General features: G+C 41.1%; 1 protein-coding gene across 3 annotated transcripts in view; it reads left to right on the forward strand.

Annotated features, from left to right (window-relative positions):
- NOL4 (nucleolar protein 4) overlaps positions 1–16,379 on the forward strand; it is a 188,148-nt gene that overhangs the window by 1,870 nt on the left and 169,899 nt on the right. The gene's annotated exons all lie outside the window — the stretch shown is intronic.

The raw sequence follows: 16,379 nt of genomic DNA on the forward strand, positions 1-16,379 counted from the left end.
GTACCATAGATACAGTTTATAACAAAACGGTTGCCTAAAGCAGAAGTCTTCAATTAGCTTAGTATTTTTAAATATCTCTTCTGCTCACTGAAATGATAATTTTGAAGGGCCAGTGAGGAAGATTGTTTATTTCCAAGACTATATTTTTCACTGTGAGTTCAACACTGTAAACAAACACAGTTTTTAAAAACATTGACTACCCTACTAAATAAAGAGGATAACCTTAATTTTACATGATGGAATTTAAAAATGAAGTGCTTTTCTGGTCCTCTGAAACACATGACTAAGTGATGATCAGCTTGTTTATTTTCTCTCACCTTTGCTAGGCCATGAAAGCCTGGAGTCCCACCTTCCATCCTGTTTTCTATTTTAAGAACACAGAATCAATTTTTATTTTTATTTTTCTCCACAAGGGATTTCAGTGAGAGGTCGAGCATCTTTGCAGGTCTTATGTACATTTGTAGGAATCACACCCCTGGCTGTGAATGTCTGTGTCTGTCCATATATATGCATTTATATTGATATAGGAATAACTCCATATAGTTCAGCAACCAAGCAGGAATTCTAAATAAATTGGTACTACTAATGAATCAAGAAAGGAAAAGTTAACATGACCTATCTGTAAGCAATTCCTGAATATGTGTATAACCTGAGCAATGACATATAAACATTTTCAGAAGAGGTCCTTTATGTAGGTGCAATTTCCTCCTGCTGGCCATTAGAAATTTGTTGTCCAATGTAAATGGGAAAAGGGGATGCTTGGCAACATTCAGCTCTGAAAAACAAAGGCCAGCCCCTCCTAAACACATTAATCTGGTGTCACTATCCCACCACAAAAGGTAGAGGAGTATTTAAGCAGACCCACAGGGTGGCAGTGGTTTGTATGAGCTACTGCCAGGGCCAGGGCAGCACCTGCCAGGCACTGAAGGCTCAGAAAGAACATGTTTGACAGAACAGGGATGCAGCCCCTGACACAGAGAAAGTCAGTGGCAAAGCTCCTATTATCTTCAAGGGGTCTAGGATTTCACCCAGATGGGAATGATAAGTTACAGGGGGAAAAAAATTGGATTTTCATCAGACAGAAATCGTTGGTAAGCCTTAAAAGCCAATCATTTTATTTCTTTATCTCTTAATTATTATTTAACAGTTTATTAATTTGTGATCATTTTTGGTTTTTTCCTAGCCTCTCTCATGGTTATCCCATACATTTGGGCCTCCTCAGTCCTCAGAGAGAGATCCAAAGAGTAGCAGAGCCCTATACTGTGAATCTCTCGCTTATCCTCTCCCTTTTTTTGTCCATCACTTGATCTCACCATAGTAAAAAGTAATTTCAATTTAAAATTAATCACTGCATGAACACTCCCTATTCAATAACAGGACGGATGAAATTACAAGTTGGACTCTACAGTCACAAGCTGGTCAAAAATAAACAAATATTCCAGTACTTTGTTAGGAATTACTCTCTCCTTGAAGCTTTAAGATTTGCTGCTCAGCTTTGCTGTCAGCCAGAGAGATTTGCTCCTGATGGTGCTGTAATCCACTGCTGCTGGTAATTAGACATCATTACTGCTGCGTTAAAGGGAAAGAGAGAAGGAGAGAGGACAGGCTGGGGCTAATTAACTACTTGATTCTAATGAAAGAAAGAGAGCCTGATAGCAACTGGGAGGTTGCACCGGAACAGGCTGGATGTACAACACAGACTTAATTGAGGCAGGGTGTCTTGCAGTCTCACAGTAACTCAGGCTTGGTCTACTTTCACATTCTGTGGGCAGTAGTGCACAAGGTATTATTCTGCTTTTCCCTTGCCTGCTTGATAAGTAGCTCAAAATCACAGGCCTGTCTTCAGTATCAAGTTTAAGCATGCCAGCAAGGAGAATGCATAGATGATTATGTGCTGGCTTAATCTATTTTACGGGAATGGTCTCCTCAAGAGCAACAGGAACAAATCAATTTCTGGATGTTCACATCCCTCTGTGGCCTAGGAGATGCACTTTTGGTCACCAGGCAACAACATTCCCTGCAAAACAGCCATTTTAGGTCCAGAGTGGGACAACACACAATATGGTATTCCTGTTTGCTTAAGGTATTCCTGCATGCAACCTAGCAAGTATTTCACTTCTGCAACTTTTCAGATTGTCTGTCACCACTGTAGGTTTGCTTTCATCAAGCTGCACTTTCTGAAAGCAGTGAAATTAGGCCTAGCCTAGACACACTATATAAATAAAACAGGTTAGGCCAACAAACATGCCAAATGGTTGACACTGCCAACTTTTAATAGTTGGTACTCACCAACCATAAGGAGGTATGGAACTAGTATCTCTAGTAAGATATCCTTTCCAACTGTATGCATGATTTTTATGGTGTATTTTTAAAATTTATTTTCTGCATAGTTTCTTTAGCTGGAGCTATTTATTGATTGGCAACTTGAAAACAAATTTCTCCTCACCACTCTCCTTTTTCTGGTTTGATGTGTGGACACAAATATGGACCCTAAAAATTAGTCTTGATTTAAAAAGAAGTTAGAAAATAATGGCCTGAGCTGTATCAGCAGACTTAAAACAGAATTTTCCATTAAAAAAAAGGGCTAAGATGACTGAAGGACAGTCCTCAAATATAGAATTTACACAGTATTAGCAAACTAATAGAATATAACCTCAAAGGCCAAGTTCAGATTACTTTGATGTCATTACTAATTTGAAATTACTCCATTGACTTTAATGATATCATAGACCTAATGGAGGAATTTTCCTGTTCTTTCTTTTATATTTTCCAACTATAAGCAGAGAATAAACTTTCATTCCGGAACCAAATTTTCTTTAGCTTAAATCTTTCAATCCTCCAGGAGGATCTGGTACCTCATGGGTTGCTGCTAGCAGACCAGCAAGGCTTTCTGCAGGTGCAGGGTTGTACTACTGAACCTGATTACAGGATTTAAGGCTTAAAATTATAGACCAGTCAGCTCTAAGGAACAGGCTATATCCCAACCCACCTCTTGTTCTGTTGGACATGAAGAATAGTAGATACATGAGCTTCTGTTCCTTTTCTTTTTATATAAATTACTTTGTGTATGAACAATAGAAAAAAACAGATCACAACATAAATAGCTTATAGGTCAAAATGTATTGCTTTAAATTATCTTACATTTAAAATGGTTCATTAAGTTAGGACATTTTGTAGGAATTTGAAACTACGCATATTTTTTTTTACATTTCTCCCCATTTTTGTAGCCATCGATAGAAAAAAATTTTACAAGTGTTTGTCAAATGTATATTGGTAGCTCTGTAGCCTGCTGAACTGCCAGCACATAATGGCAGTAAGTACTGCAGAAAGGTGATGCTGAGGGTGAGCTATAATTTATCCCAAGGTACGATGCTGCAGGAGTTTTACAGTCCCATTAAATGCACCTGCAGGCTCAGGAGTGGTATTCAAGCCCTGCCATATCCACCCTGTTTTAGCTGCCCACCACATTTTCCTTGACCCCTGCTCAGGGCTGCAGAGCTCTGTCTCCTCCCTTTCCCTGCAGCCTCTGCCCTGCTCTTTGCAGACCTCCCGATGGAGCCGGTGAGGAGGGATGCTGGTGAATCAGAGAGACAGTGCTGGAAAATGGTCACAGCAGATGGAACAAAACCGGTTTAGTTGGCAACTCTTAATGCAGGCATTCAGGGGAGTGTTCATGAATAAAGAGAATAACTCTGTCCTGGAATTAAAAAATGTTAAAGCGCCCATATGTAAGATGCCATCTCCACGTTCATGTGTGAGAGAGGCAAAGGCACAGAAGGAGCTGAGATTTGTTAATGACAATGTTGAGTTGGAATTTTAAAGAAAAATGAGCCAAGGAGAGCAGATTTTGAAAAACTAAATGTTTTAAGGTTAGGAAATGTTGGCTTTACTTCAGAAACACCAGATAGGGTGTAGCAGTGTGCAAACAAAACCTAGTACTGATGTATCCGTCCCATATATATATATATATATATATATGTATATATATATACACACACTCTTATCCTGTAGTGAGAGACAGGATGACAAATTCAATGCTACCACCTGGGCAAAGGCCAGACTTGCAGCTCAAAAGCCCAAATCTTTCCAGTGATCAGAAATAAAACCTCACAGTTTGATTTTCATGCTTCTGTGAACCTTTGCTGAGAAGACTGAGGTGATAGTGAACTTGTTTTTTAGTTCTCACCCTGAGTCTCTTGCCAGTGAAGCTGCACTGGATTTGGTCATGATGCAGGGACTGCTGCTCAGATGCTTCAGCCCTGATCTTCTTTGGATGTATGAGTGCTGTTTCTGTGGCTACACAGCTATGTGATCAGTGGGAAATAAGCTGGAATGTTAGGGCTAAAATGAGCTGCTGCCTAACAGTACAGCATGATAGGACTTTTTCTGATCTTTTTATGTAGAAACTTTCTTTCCCTATCCCCTGGGGTGATCACCATTGCTGTTCAACTCTAGACTGAAAGGAGACAGGGTCTGGGGAGACTACACAAAGACACTGCAGGTAGAGAGGGCTTCCCACGAACACGGGCCCCTGGGGGAAGAAGGCTAGTGCCAGTGCTGGATGAATGTGGGAGTTAATTTCAAACTTCATTTTACACTACAAAAATAAATTAAAATTGGCTGACACTGAAACTGTGAGTTTGTCTGCTGTTGAAAGGAGGCAACTAGCAGCTGTTAGGTTTGGTCTGAAGGAAGCTATTTGGGTCCCAATCTTCCCCAGTTATGCAGGATACACCTGTTGAGAGTTTGCTGGTAAAAGAGGAACAAAATAAGCAGGACGTATAAATGAGGTAGATGTGGAGAAAGATCATGAGACAGTGTGGCAGGAAACACACTCTCCAGGAGGGAGGATCATACCAGATTCTGCAGCCTCCCATGCATCACAGAGCATCACAGGCATCTTCTGTTCCTTGTTGAGTAGGTGACTGGTCAACACAGTCTCCAAAATTAGTAGAGCTTTACAGGATGTAAAAGATGTTTTTGTCTTGTATATGGCATTTTAAACCTGCCAGAGGCCTCTCTGAATATAGAAAACTCAGGCAGTGTTAGTTGGTGCAATGAGAGTTGTTTCCATTGTCCTGCAAGAGCACTGAAAGTGATCCTGCAGCTTGCTTAAATTACCCTTTTGTTCTCCTTAAATACATGAGTCTCAAAATTTTACAGTTCCACTAGCAAGGTATTTTTTAATGGTTTATTAACATACAATATCCAGGCAGGCATTGTCAATAAACAGGAAAGACATGCCACAGGTTGTGGCATTAAGCATTTTTTCAGACGTGCATGGATTTTCATAGTGATGATCAACTCTGTCACTGACAGTTGTACAGGCTCCTAACTGCTTATTCAATAACTCTGCAAGCTGCAAAACTTGACAGTTACTGTGTGCATCTGCTGGGATTACAGCCCAGTTGTTGAAATTGAAATGGGAGTGTTTGAAACATTTCCTTGTATATGTGGATACTCTTCAACTTAAGGGGCTATCTGTAGCAAACAGTTTACTTAATAAAACTGATCTATGTTAGACTTAACCTCAAGTAGAGACTTTTTCAGAAACAAATATTCTGTATAGACTTGGAAGGACAACATTTATCAAGTGACCTACTTCTGCCTAGGATGAAACTCATTCAACCTTTTTTACTTGAGAGCCTGTAATAAACTCCTTAGGGAAAAGAGAGGTTTTATGTGTTATATTGATAATAAGGTCTGTGTGTCTGAAGCTTTTCTACATTTTGTTACTCCAGAGATTTTAATACAAGATATGGATGCTACAACATTTTGACTGTACTTACAGAAAATTTATGTGGTGAGATTACTTGCACTTAAATTACTTAAAAATCTAACTCATTGTAAAAATTTTAAATGAATATGATTTATGACTGCTCTTTTTGTTGCCTCTGGACTTACACACACCGCTATTAATACTGCCAGGTGGAATTTGTAGAAAACTTTTGTTCAAGGCAGATCCAGAGCTGAAGTAGCTGCCACAAAATTGTGACCCACCACGTGTAGGGTAAAGCAGCATTGTGCTGGTATATGGGAAATCACATTTAGGAATTGATTTTCACTACCCTGAGCTGATAGAAAATGAGTAACAGGCAAGTCATTATACAAGTAATTAGATACAATAAGAGAAAAACAGCTAAGGTATGGCCAGAGGTTTTAGTGGACAGGAAAGACGAGGATGATAAAAACATTTCACAAAACTTTATTTTTCAGTGTGTTTCTTTTCTGATGTGGTTGATAAAGAAATATCTATCCTGGTATCTACATTTTTGAGGTGATAAAACTGAAGAATGGTCAGAAATAGAGAAATGAAAAAAGAAGGGATATTGAATTGCAGTGCATCACTGGGACTTTACAAATTCAAAACCACTAAACAACTGAAGAATGAAGTAACTAAAATACTACCAAAATATACTATTTGCCACTATATATGACAATGATACAGCAGTATGGGCAAAAATGTGCTAGAAAGGGAAAAAACAGGGTGGTAAAGATAGCTTATAGAAATAACAGACTAGTGGACCATATGTCAACACTAGTAAAAAAATGTGACTAATAATTAAAAATTATCTTAAGCATAAATGTGAACTGGACTTGGTTGGTGGAACTAGTTTGGATTTTGTGGCAGTTAATGACGTTCTTCTAATTTGCTGTGTTCAAGAATAATTCAGAAATTTTCAGGTGAAAACTTTGTGAAAACTCTTGCTCCTTTCTGAAATGAAACCCATCTGATACAGACTTTATTAAAGCAGGGCTGCAACTTTGGCACTGATAACAAATTAAAACTGATGAAGAACTGGGAAACCATAGCTAGGGTTTGAGAAATATACAATGCAGGTCAATGTATGTATGTACACACAAACACACACACATATAAATATATATATATGTATATGTGTATGTATATATATACATCTAAAACTCAGGACTCAGGACGGTGGAGGGCTTTCAACACTAGATGGAATGCAAATTAACTAGATTAAGTCAAAGAAGAATTGGGAGATAAAATAGAAATACCATAAGAAAGGGGGAAAAAAAGGGAGAAATCATGGCAGGCAGAATTCCCTACAGACCATTGCCAGATAATTTACATTTGATGCGATCATGATATTAGCTTTTTGAGAAGAAAGGAAGAATTCAAGCTTTTCAACCACATCTAAAATGTATGGAATTAGTCTAATATCTCAAGGGAAATATTAAGGAATGGTTTCAAACAAATCAATAAGTGTATCCAAAACAAGCACAGCAGGTACAACAAAAATCGGCGTTAGGAAAAGTATAGAGAATAACATTGAAAACTTATTATTCTTATGAATTTAATGGTATGTCCTTGCCTTTAATAGCACGCTTACTGTATTTATCTCATCTCTAAAAAGTTACAAGAGATGAAAGGTCCATGGAAGGTAACCAAGCTTATCAAAGGAAAAGGATAAACTACATTTAAACTATATGAGAAGTAGTTTAAATGGTTATGTCTCCCAAAAAAGATAAACATTAGGAATAAAAATGCACAGCAGAAAATAGACATGTAAAGAGGTAGAAAGAAAGTGAGAGAATTAGTGTGGTGTAAATACTGGTGAACAGCAGAGAAAATTCAATGTCCCCCCTTTAAAATTCTATTTCATGTCCTAAAGCTCTTTAGACAACCATCTCAGAAGACAAATTCAAAGCTAGGCCATTTTTATAAACCAAAGTGCTGGGAATGGAAAGTCTGCGCTGCTGTCCCTAGAGAAACCCTGACTGATTAATCCAAAATTTCTTCCAAGGATTTTACAGGAGCTCTGTGGCTCTCATAAGGATGTAGCATGCTCTTTCTGTCAGTTCAGCTTTGCTGGCTGGAGCAGAAGTGAGGACAAGGTCATGTTCATGCCCTTCCTGCTCTGTGCCACGGGGAGCGAGGGCATTGGTGTGATGGCATGAGCTCACTGCCTGGCTCTCACCTGGCAGCATCTCCCCAAGTGTTGTCCCACAGAGCCTCTATTTAATCATGCTCCAGCCCATCCATTCAACACAAGGAAAGATTTGTGGGGCATCCTGAAATCCCAGCATCCTCCTATCCCCTTCCACCGTCTACTGAATTTTAACACTGCTGGTGGTCTCAGCCTTCATGCTCTTGCTTCATGAATAGCTTCAATAAGTTTTAGGTATGTCTTAGGTTGGCTGATGCTATAGCAGTAGAAAAGAAATTTATCATATTGCACAAGGCACAGTATTTTGTTAAGGAATTTGTTTATTTATAATTATTGAGCTTTGAAACATCTTTTGCAGAGTCCCTTGCAGGCTGGTACTGGATGGTTCCTTGGTCAGTGGGACTGCAGCAGTTTTGTGGCTCGTTGCTGTGCTGATATCACTAGCCTGGAGAAAGGAGGGAGACAATCAAATTTCTGAGGTCCAACATTACACTGTGTGGACTAGTGCATGAGGTTATTGTGGTTTACACAGAACATTTGCAATGAGTTACTTCTGGTTTACAATTTACTGCACTTGTGGTGAGATGGAATGTGCTGCTTTCACCTCTGTATTTCTGTCTACCTGTGTCAGCTTTCTGAGTGTATTTGTTGAAACTATTACCAAGCCCTTATTGTGGTGGGAAGAAAAAAGAGCAGAATTGTTAGAGAACTAAAGACAAATATGAGATGAATTAGCTCATTCAAATGATGACAGTTTCTGAAAGGCTTTGCTTTTTGACCAATGGGACCAGGAAGTATGACATATATATAATTAGATTACTTGGCCCATTGCATTTCTCAAGAAATGGCAGTGGAAAAGAAAAAAAAAATGTAGCTCCTTCCTTCCTCCCTTAATCTAGACATAGTCATAGTTTTTTTTATGACATCTTCTGATAACCTTTACCTTTTTATATTCTGAGAGTTCAGTAAAGCCCCCTGGCTATAGTTGCTGTAATACTGAAGTATTTCATTTGTATTGAGCAAACAGCATTCTTTTAATGAGTGCTATATTTGAATGCCAGCCATCCATCTAAAACCTGCAGTTCAGATAGATCTCATCTATTTATCCCTTTTTGTCTCAATTTGAGCTTATCCAACAAGGAAATGGGATAGTAAATTCTATATGAATGGAGCATCAAAAACCAGAATACTCAAAAAGACATCTATTGTAAACTTCTTGCACATTGACCCTGTGTGGTTTTGGAAAACTCATACAAATCCTCAGCCACATCTTACTAATGTAAAAGGCCTCGTTATCATTGTTTGGTGTAACTGAGAGTTGAACTGGGCATATAGGGAGATTTCAAATAGTTAACTTTCCATCTAACCAAATTATAAAGCAATATAAATAAAGCTAGCTTTGGAAGTGAATAAAGCTAGTTAAAATAAGACTACTTTCTTCTTTTTTAATTGCCTCTCTATATAGCAAATTTCACTATTATTCTCTTCATCCCAATTTTGGCAAGATACATCAGACATCTAGGAAACGGTGGAACTGAAAATGCTGCTTTACCTGTATTCCTAATTGAATCTTATATTTTGAACTGGAAGCAAAAGAATGGCTTTCAAAAGCTGAGTAGGAAAAGCATCCCTAAATAGGAAAAAGCAGGTCAAATTTTATTAATAAGTAGAACATTTCAATTAATAGAATTTTAATGAACTATGTATTTTTCCTGCTACTTATCATTGAACTTTAATGAATTTATAGGTAATTACAAGATTTCTTTTTAACAAATTTAATTTTAATGGATGTAAAGTCAGGAAAATTTTCACATATACAGACTTCAAAACATTCAAGAAATTTGCCTTATCATTCTTGCTGTAATGTGATAATATTTTAAAGTAAATTAGTATTTTGCCTAATTGGCCCAAAGAGTGAACCCACAGACCTACAAAAAAGCTGAGAAACTGTAGCTGAAGGAAGTTGGGAGGAGTTAAGCCAGTAACATTTGTGAGGCTTTGAAGGACCCGTCCTGTCATCCTAAATCATGCTGGGTGAAATCCTCTCCTGGGATAGGATCAGCATAAGGTCTGTGAATAATTTTAAAGAAATTTTTGGCACAAAGGTTATGGCCCTGTTTTGAAGACATAATGCAGCCCCTGGCTGATGCTTGGGCTTTGCAATGATCAGTGCCTAAGGGAGGAGTCCACGCACAAACCACCACCCTGGGCACTCAGTGCCCTGACCAGTTGGTTTTGGTTGGCTGGGTAGCAATGACTGAACTCTCAATAGGATACTCTCAATAGTTACTCTCAATAGATAATATTTTTTCTATTTGGGAAGAATAATTCATATGTAAGTGCTATTTGGTTTTGCCAAGGTAAATTCCAATGTGCTAGAGACCAGTGCTTAACAAGCCTATAGAGAAGTTCAAAAATGTGTAAAAATATCTAGAAAGGTTTAGTAATAGCAAGGTGAAATTCAGCTCTAAAATAACACCAGGGGCACCCTGCTCCCATCTCTTTGGTTATAATCTTCTGCAACATCAGAGTGCACTCAATGCAATGCACTGTGCAGGCAGCTCTCTTATAGAAATCCCCAAGTTCTGATTGTTCAAGGAGGAATAAACCAAACCAGAGAATGAGTTTGATTTCAATCCTTTAAGCCATACATATATTTAAGTCAAATAAAAGAGTGTCTCTTACCAAGCAAACACACGCAACACATAAATTCACCCTCAATTACACTGTTGAGGTTGTTTGTTTACTTGTTTTAAAGTAATCTCCCTTTTCTGTGGATATTGCATTAGGACATCTGCTATGAGGAGAATTCTGATCTCTTTCCCTTGTTCCTGTCTCTTTGAACTATATTTGCATTAGAGCAATCCTGCTTCGAATAAGAGGGGAAGGAAAGTGAGATGAGAGAACAAATGGAGTGAAGTGTTAAAGCCAATCAAGTAAAAAAAAATTTGGCTTAACAGCTTCCTATGAGCTGATCCTTAAAGCAAGAAAGTCAGCCTTGGAAGAGATGGAGGCTGAGGAAAGTAAAATAAGCCTGGAGGACACATATTGCACATTTCCCAGTAATAATAATAATACTTATAATAGTAGTAATAATAAATAAGGATGATTATGATACTCAAAAGTAGTATTTAAGCAGCTAGGCATACCTGTCAGCTACCTAAAAGCACAGAATAACCTTAAGATATTAACTGCATAACAAAACTGCCTGGAAAATGTGTGGAAGATGAACCAATTTTTTTTTTTTTTTGCGGGGGAGGCACAGGGGGAAGCATTTTCTCAAGGAAATTTGATATTAGGAGAATTTTGGATAAATGTCTATTCCAAACCATTTATCCATTTATTACAAATTGGAGTCTATTAGTCAACATTTATTTCTACGAGGATCACAGCATGATGTAGCAAAAAGTAGCTAAGCAGAATGTTGCTAGATACTAAAAAGCTTCCAGTTACACAAATATGCAAACAGTTAATACAGGTGCTAGATACACCTAGCACTTTGAATTTGGACGTGTTTACCATTGTGTCATAGCCCCAATATCTATCTGATGCCCACAGTGTGTTTTCCTCAATCCTTGTAATTTGTCTTTATTGCTGCAGTTTATTATTTACTAATAGGCAGAGAACATTTTTTTCCCTCCTGTGCTGCCTTTATTTCCAGACCTCAAGGCCTGCTGTTTCTCATTTTGAATTCCAGTCCAATGGCAGGTGCCAAGATTCAGATGTATGTTATCTATGGGCAGGAGGATCAGCCCATTTATGTGGCATCAGTTGAACTGAACCATTCCTTGTGCTGGCTGCATTTTAATATTTTTAATCTTGCTTTGGAAGGCATGCTATTTTGGTGAGAAACCAAGTGCATTCAAAGCTGCACACAACAGGAGATCTACAAATGGGTTTCTAAATCTAGGCTTCTGTAAAATTAAAAAGCCAAACCAAAACAAAAAACACTTAAACACACGTAACTGGAGAATCTATTAGGTCCAGTCCACCCACAACCATCTGGAACACTAAGTTATCAGTTGGATTTATCCAAACAAAACTTTGGACAAAACATGAGCAGAAATGAGGTTAAGAAGTTGAGCTGAAGTAATTTTTGCATAAATCTTTTAAAATGTCCAAGGCCAAGAAGGCCAATTTTAAGAAATTCTGAGTTATTACCATAATAATGTGAAATAGACTATCTTAAAGGCAAAAAGCTGTTCCCACTGAAGTCAATAGCAAAATCTCACTGACTACAATAGTGGGATTGGTCTGCTAAGTAGCAAACCATGCTTTAAAAAAATCAATACTTCAATTTTACAAGGGAATATGGATAACAGCATAGTTGCCTATTACCAGACCCCATAGTCTGTGGATTTTATCTCTCTAATAATGGCAAGGTTTAGCACCTATCTTATGAATCACTGACAAGAAAGACATAAGCCATTTCAGAGCATTTCCCCTGCCCCAGCCGAGAAAGCTCTCCCGAGGCAGGACGCGCTGCACCGAGCGTGCCTCCATCAGCGCCGTGCAGCAAGGATTATTCTGAAATGAATGGCTGCCTGCCTCGGCAAAAAAAAAATAGCATTAATCGCTGTGGGTCTCGGGGTGGCGTTTGATGCCCAGGGCCTCCATTCCAGCCCTTTGTACGTGCCAACCATCGACAGAGACGCCCCGAAGTGGGTCAGGTTTTCGTCTCAAACCCCACCTATTAAAAAAACCCCTCCAAAACAAACCAAGAGATCTTTTTATTTGGTATTTTCCTTTTCACGTTTCAAGCATTGCCACGTTGTGATCCAAAATAGAGCTCTATCCCAGACGTTCAGATGAATACACAGGATCTCCGCAGACCTAGAGCCAGGCTTTGGGGAAGGGAGCTGAATCTCCCCTCTCCGGCCGCGGCAGGGCAGGCAGCCCGCTGTGTGTTTGCTCCCCGGAGTCCCAGCGGGGCGTGCCGGGTCCCTGTGCCGGGAGCGGGGTGTCCCCCCGCGGGGTGACCGTGCCTCCACAGGCCATAATGAGCGCGGCGGCTCGGCAGACATGTCCCTCACCCCTCCCCCTGCAGCCATATGGTGCCGTAAACAGCCGTGCGGGGCCGGCCTTGTGTTGTTGTTGTGTGCGTGTCCCCCGCCCCTTCTCCCCGCGGGTGTCCCCGGGGTGCGGCCGGGGCTCCCCAGCGCCGCTCCCCGGGCGCGCCTCGCCGGGGCCGGGACGAGGGACCATCTGCCGGGCCACCCCTCGGGGACCCGCGTCCCGGGGTTCCCCCTGGGGAAGCCGCCACCCCAGCTGGGTGGGGGGGCTGCCCCGAGAGGGGGCACAGCCCTCTGCCCTCGCTCAGCCCGGTGCCGGCTCCATTAATTGATTCAGGGCTCGGGCTGGCATTGAGGGCACGGGGGAGGGGGAGCGGGGAGAGGGTGCGGCTGTGCCGCCATGGTCTCCCCCCGCCAGTTCCTATGGAAACAGTGCAATACCTCGGGGACATACACACGCATACACACACACACACACACACACACACACACACACACACACACACACATACACACATACACACCCCCACACCCGCTCCCCGGCTGGGCCCGGCCGCCGCGCCCTCGCCGCGCCGTTCCCATGGCGACGGGCTGCGGCAGCACCTGTGCGGCCACCGCCGCTCGGGCCGCTCCCCCGCCTGCCGTAGCCCGGGCGGACGGGCCGTGCCAGCCCTGCGGGCAAAGGGCTGCGGCGGGGGAGGGAGTGTGGGCACGGACAGCCCCCGCGCCGCCGGCAGCCTGCGCCCAGCGCGGGCAGGGAGTGCTGTGAGGTACAATAAGACATCGTCGCCACTGTTTTCAGTCCTCTGCCTGCCCGGCGTAGTGGTTGCTGCAGGCACGTGTAGCATTGCGCAGGAGGTGGATGGGTGATAGAACCACGGAGTGTTACGGGTTGGGAGGGAACCTAAAGATCATCCGCTCCGAACACCCCCTGCCATGGCCAGAGACACTTCCCACCAGACCAGGCTGCTCAAGGCCTTACCCATGCTGGCCTTGAAAACTGTCAGGGCTGGGGCATCCCACAAACTCCCTGAGCAACCTTGTCTCACCACCCTCACACAAAGAATTTCCTGCTAACACCTAACCTAGATTTCCCCTCTTTCAGTTTGTACCCGTAGCTCCTTGTGCTGTCACTGCAGTTCCTGATGAAGGGTCCCTCTCCAGTTTCCCCATAGGCCCTTTCAGACATTGTGAGGTCTCCACACAGCCTTTTCTTCTCCAGGCTGAGCAGCCCCAGCTTTCTCAGCCTGGATTTGGAGGGAAAGTGCTCCAGGCCTCTTCCCACCACCTCTGGACTTGCTGGTGATGCCCTGCTGTGCTGGAGAGCTGTGTTGGCAGCCAGGGATGGTTTCAGCTCTGCTCCCGTGTTCCTGTGGATGGTGCTGGTGTGTGGATGCAGTGGAACAGCTGGTCCCTGTTCCATCGGGGCTGCCCTGCACACCTGCACCACGGCCTGCAGACAGCACAGGCCTTGGAACTGTGAGCTTGCCTTTAAGGAAGCCCTTGAGTTTGGAAACAAACCCCAAATCTAAGAAATTTCACCATGATGCCACACAAGACCCGCGGGCAGGGCTGTGCAGTGCTACCATAGCTACAAATACTTGCTGTAAATAGTGATGTGTCGTGGTTGGTGTGACTTGAGGTGCAGGGAAGGGAAATAAAACCTCATGTCAGTGTCACTACTGCTGGTGTTCACTGTTGCTTTCTGATTTCGCCAGAACCCAGCACTTGAGACATGTCTTGCTACCAGCCCTGGTGCTCTTTACCATGTGCAAGTGGCTGTGTGGAATGTAGCATAGTATATAGTTGCAGCTGTTGCTGAAAATAGTGTTGCTCTGTTTTTGGCCCTCAAGGTATTACACTGGCTATTACAGGCAATAAAAACATTTGCATATGGTTGTGATAGGCAAACATGGACTTGGGCCCCTGATATGCAAATATTAATACGATATATTTTGAGGCCAGGTCTGTCCCTCTGAGAAAACTTGTGGGTCCCTTCTGCCATGTAGTTGATGGGGCAGCTGAGAAACTGGGGAGAGGGAATAGATAGGAGAAGTGTCTTTAGCCCCAAGTACTAGAAGAGGTTTCTCTTTTAGCCATAACAAGAGAAAACTGTTTTTTATCAGCTTCACTAAATGCTGGACTGTGTGGCAGGGAGTACAGCTGGAGGACTCCTTTTGTCTTTAATAGAATGCTTCTGGGACCTAAAAAGTTAGGAAAATATCTGACCAATAGTAATATCACACACAGAAATAAAAGTTTAATAACTTTATGTAAAACTAACTACAAAATTGTATTTACATCCTGAAGATATCAATGTCAGAAAAGATCAGGAAGCTTTATTTTTCTTTATAGATATTAAAGTAGCTGAAAAATGGAGTCTTATCAACTGATGCAATTTCACTGTGAGTCCCATGGTGTTTGTAATTTTTTTCTTTGAAAATCCCATCTCCAGTCAAATGCTTGTGAAAATTCTACTTTTGTGTTAAAAAACCTCTCATACAAAAATCCTCTAGCAATCCCCACAGCTGTATAGAAAAGATTGTCTTAGCAAAAACTCCGTGTCAGTTCTCAAAATCTCTCAAGGACCATGGATATTTCATTATCAGACTTTTAATTGATGAGTATATAAAGTGCAGGTAGTTAGTGTGGTTCTAGAAACTGTTGATCTGTTAACGAATGGTCTTCAAGGCTTATGTTTGAGAACTTTGTCTTTAAACTCTGCAAATGTCCCAAGTGGACCCTGTAGACTTAGAAACCAGAAAATAAAAAAACAGTTTTTTTTTCCTGAATAGTAAATTTTTCAGGGCAATTTAGTGATTTTCCATACCCCATTTCATTAATTCAAATGTCAGTTAAGTAATTATCCTTAAAACAAAGTGAGAGAATGAAAGATATAATTTGAGCAGAATCCTTTCAACATATTGCCTAGTAAGCTCTTTGAAAAAAATTCAGAAGGTACTCAAAATAACAAAACCAGACAAATTTAATTATAGAGATAGGAACACTGAATATGTCTTAAATTATATAAAGCTCAGTCTCATAATAGGGGAGTAGAGAAAATTCAGTTTCTGAAGTTTACAAATCAAATTGTAAAAGCTTAACCTGGAAAAAACTGTGTATGCTCTACCATAAAGCAAGATTTGGAGAAGGAGAGCTTTCTAGTAAACTTGCTGATGATCCTATTTCCCAGGTCCCATCTCACTGGGAGACATTCCTTCTGCTGCAACACAGCACAGGAGGACCAAATGTGAAAGCAACATCAATGCCATTATTTTTTGGCCTCTTCATAGTACTAGGTCGACTTCTGTGGGACCAAAAATACAAAATAAATTGCTACAGTAATACAGCATCAATAACTCACAAGGATTAATTCAGAGAATTGATATAGCTTGAGTTATATAGCATCAGTTGAGTTAATAACAATCATCACCCCAGTTTGACCAGCAGGTTG

Source organism: Oenanthe melanoleuca, chromosome 2, assembly GCF_029582105.1.
Source record: "Oenanthe melanoleuca isolate GR-GAL-2019-014 chromosome 2, OMel1.0, whole genome shotgun sequence".
NCBI classification, from domain to species: domain Eukaryota; kingdom Metazoa; phylum Chordata; class Aves; order Passeriformes; family Muscicapidae; genus Oenanthe; species Oenanthe melanoleuca.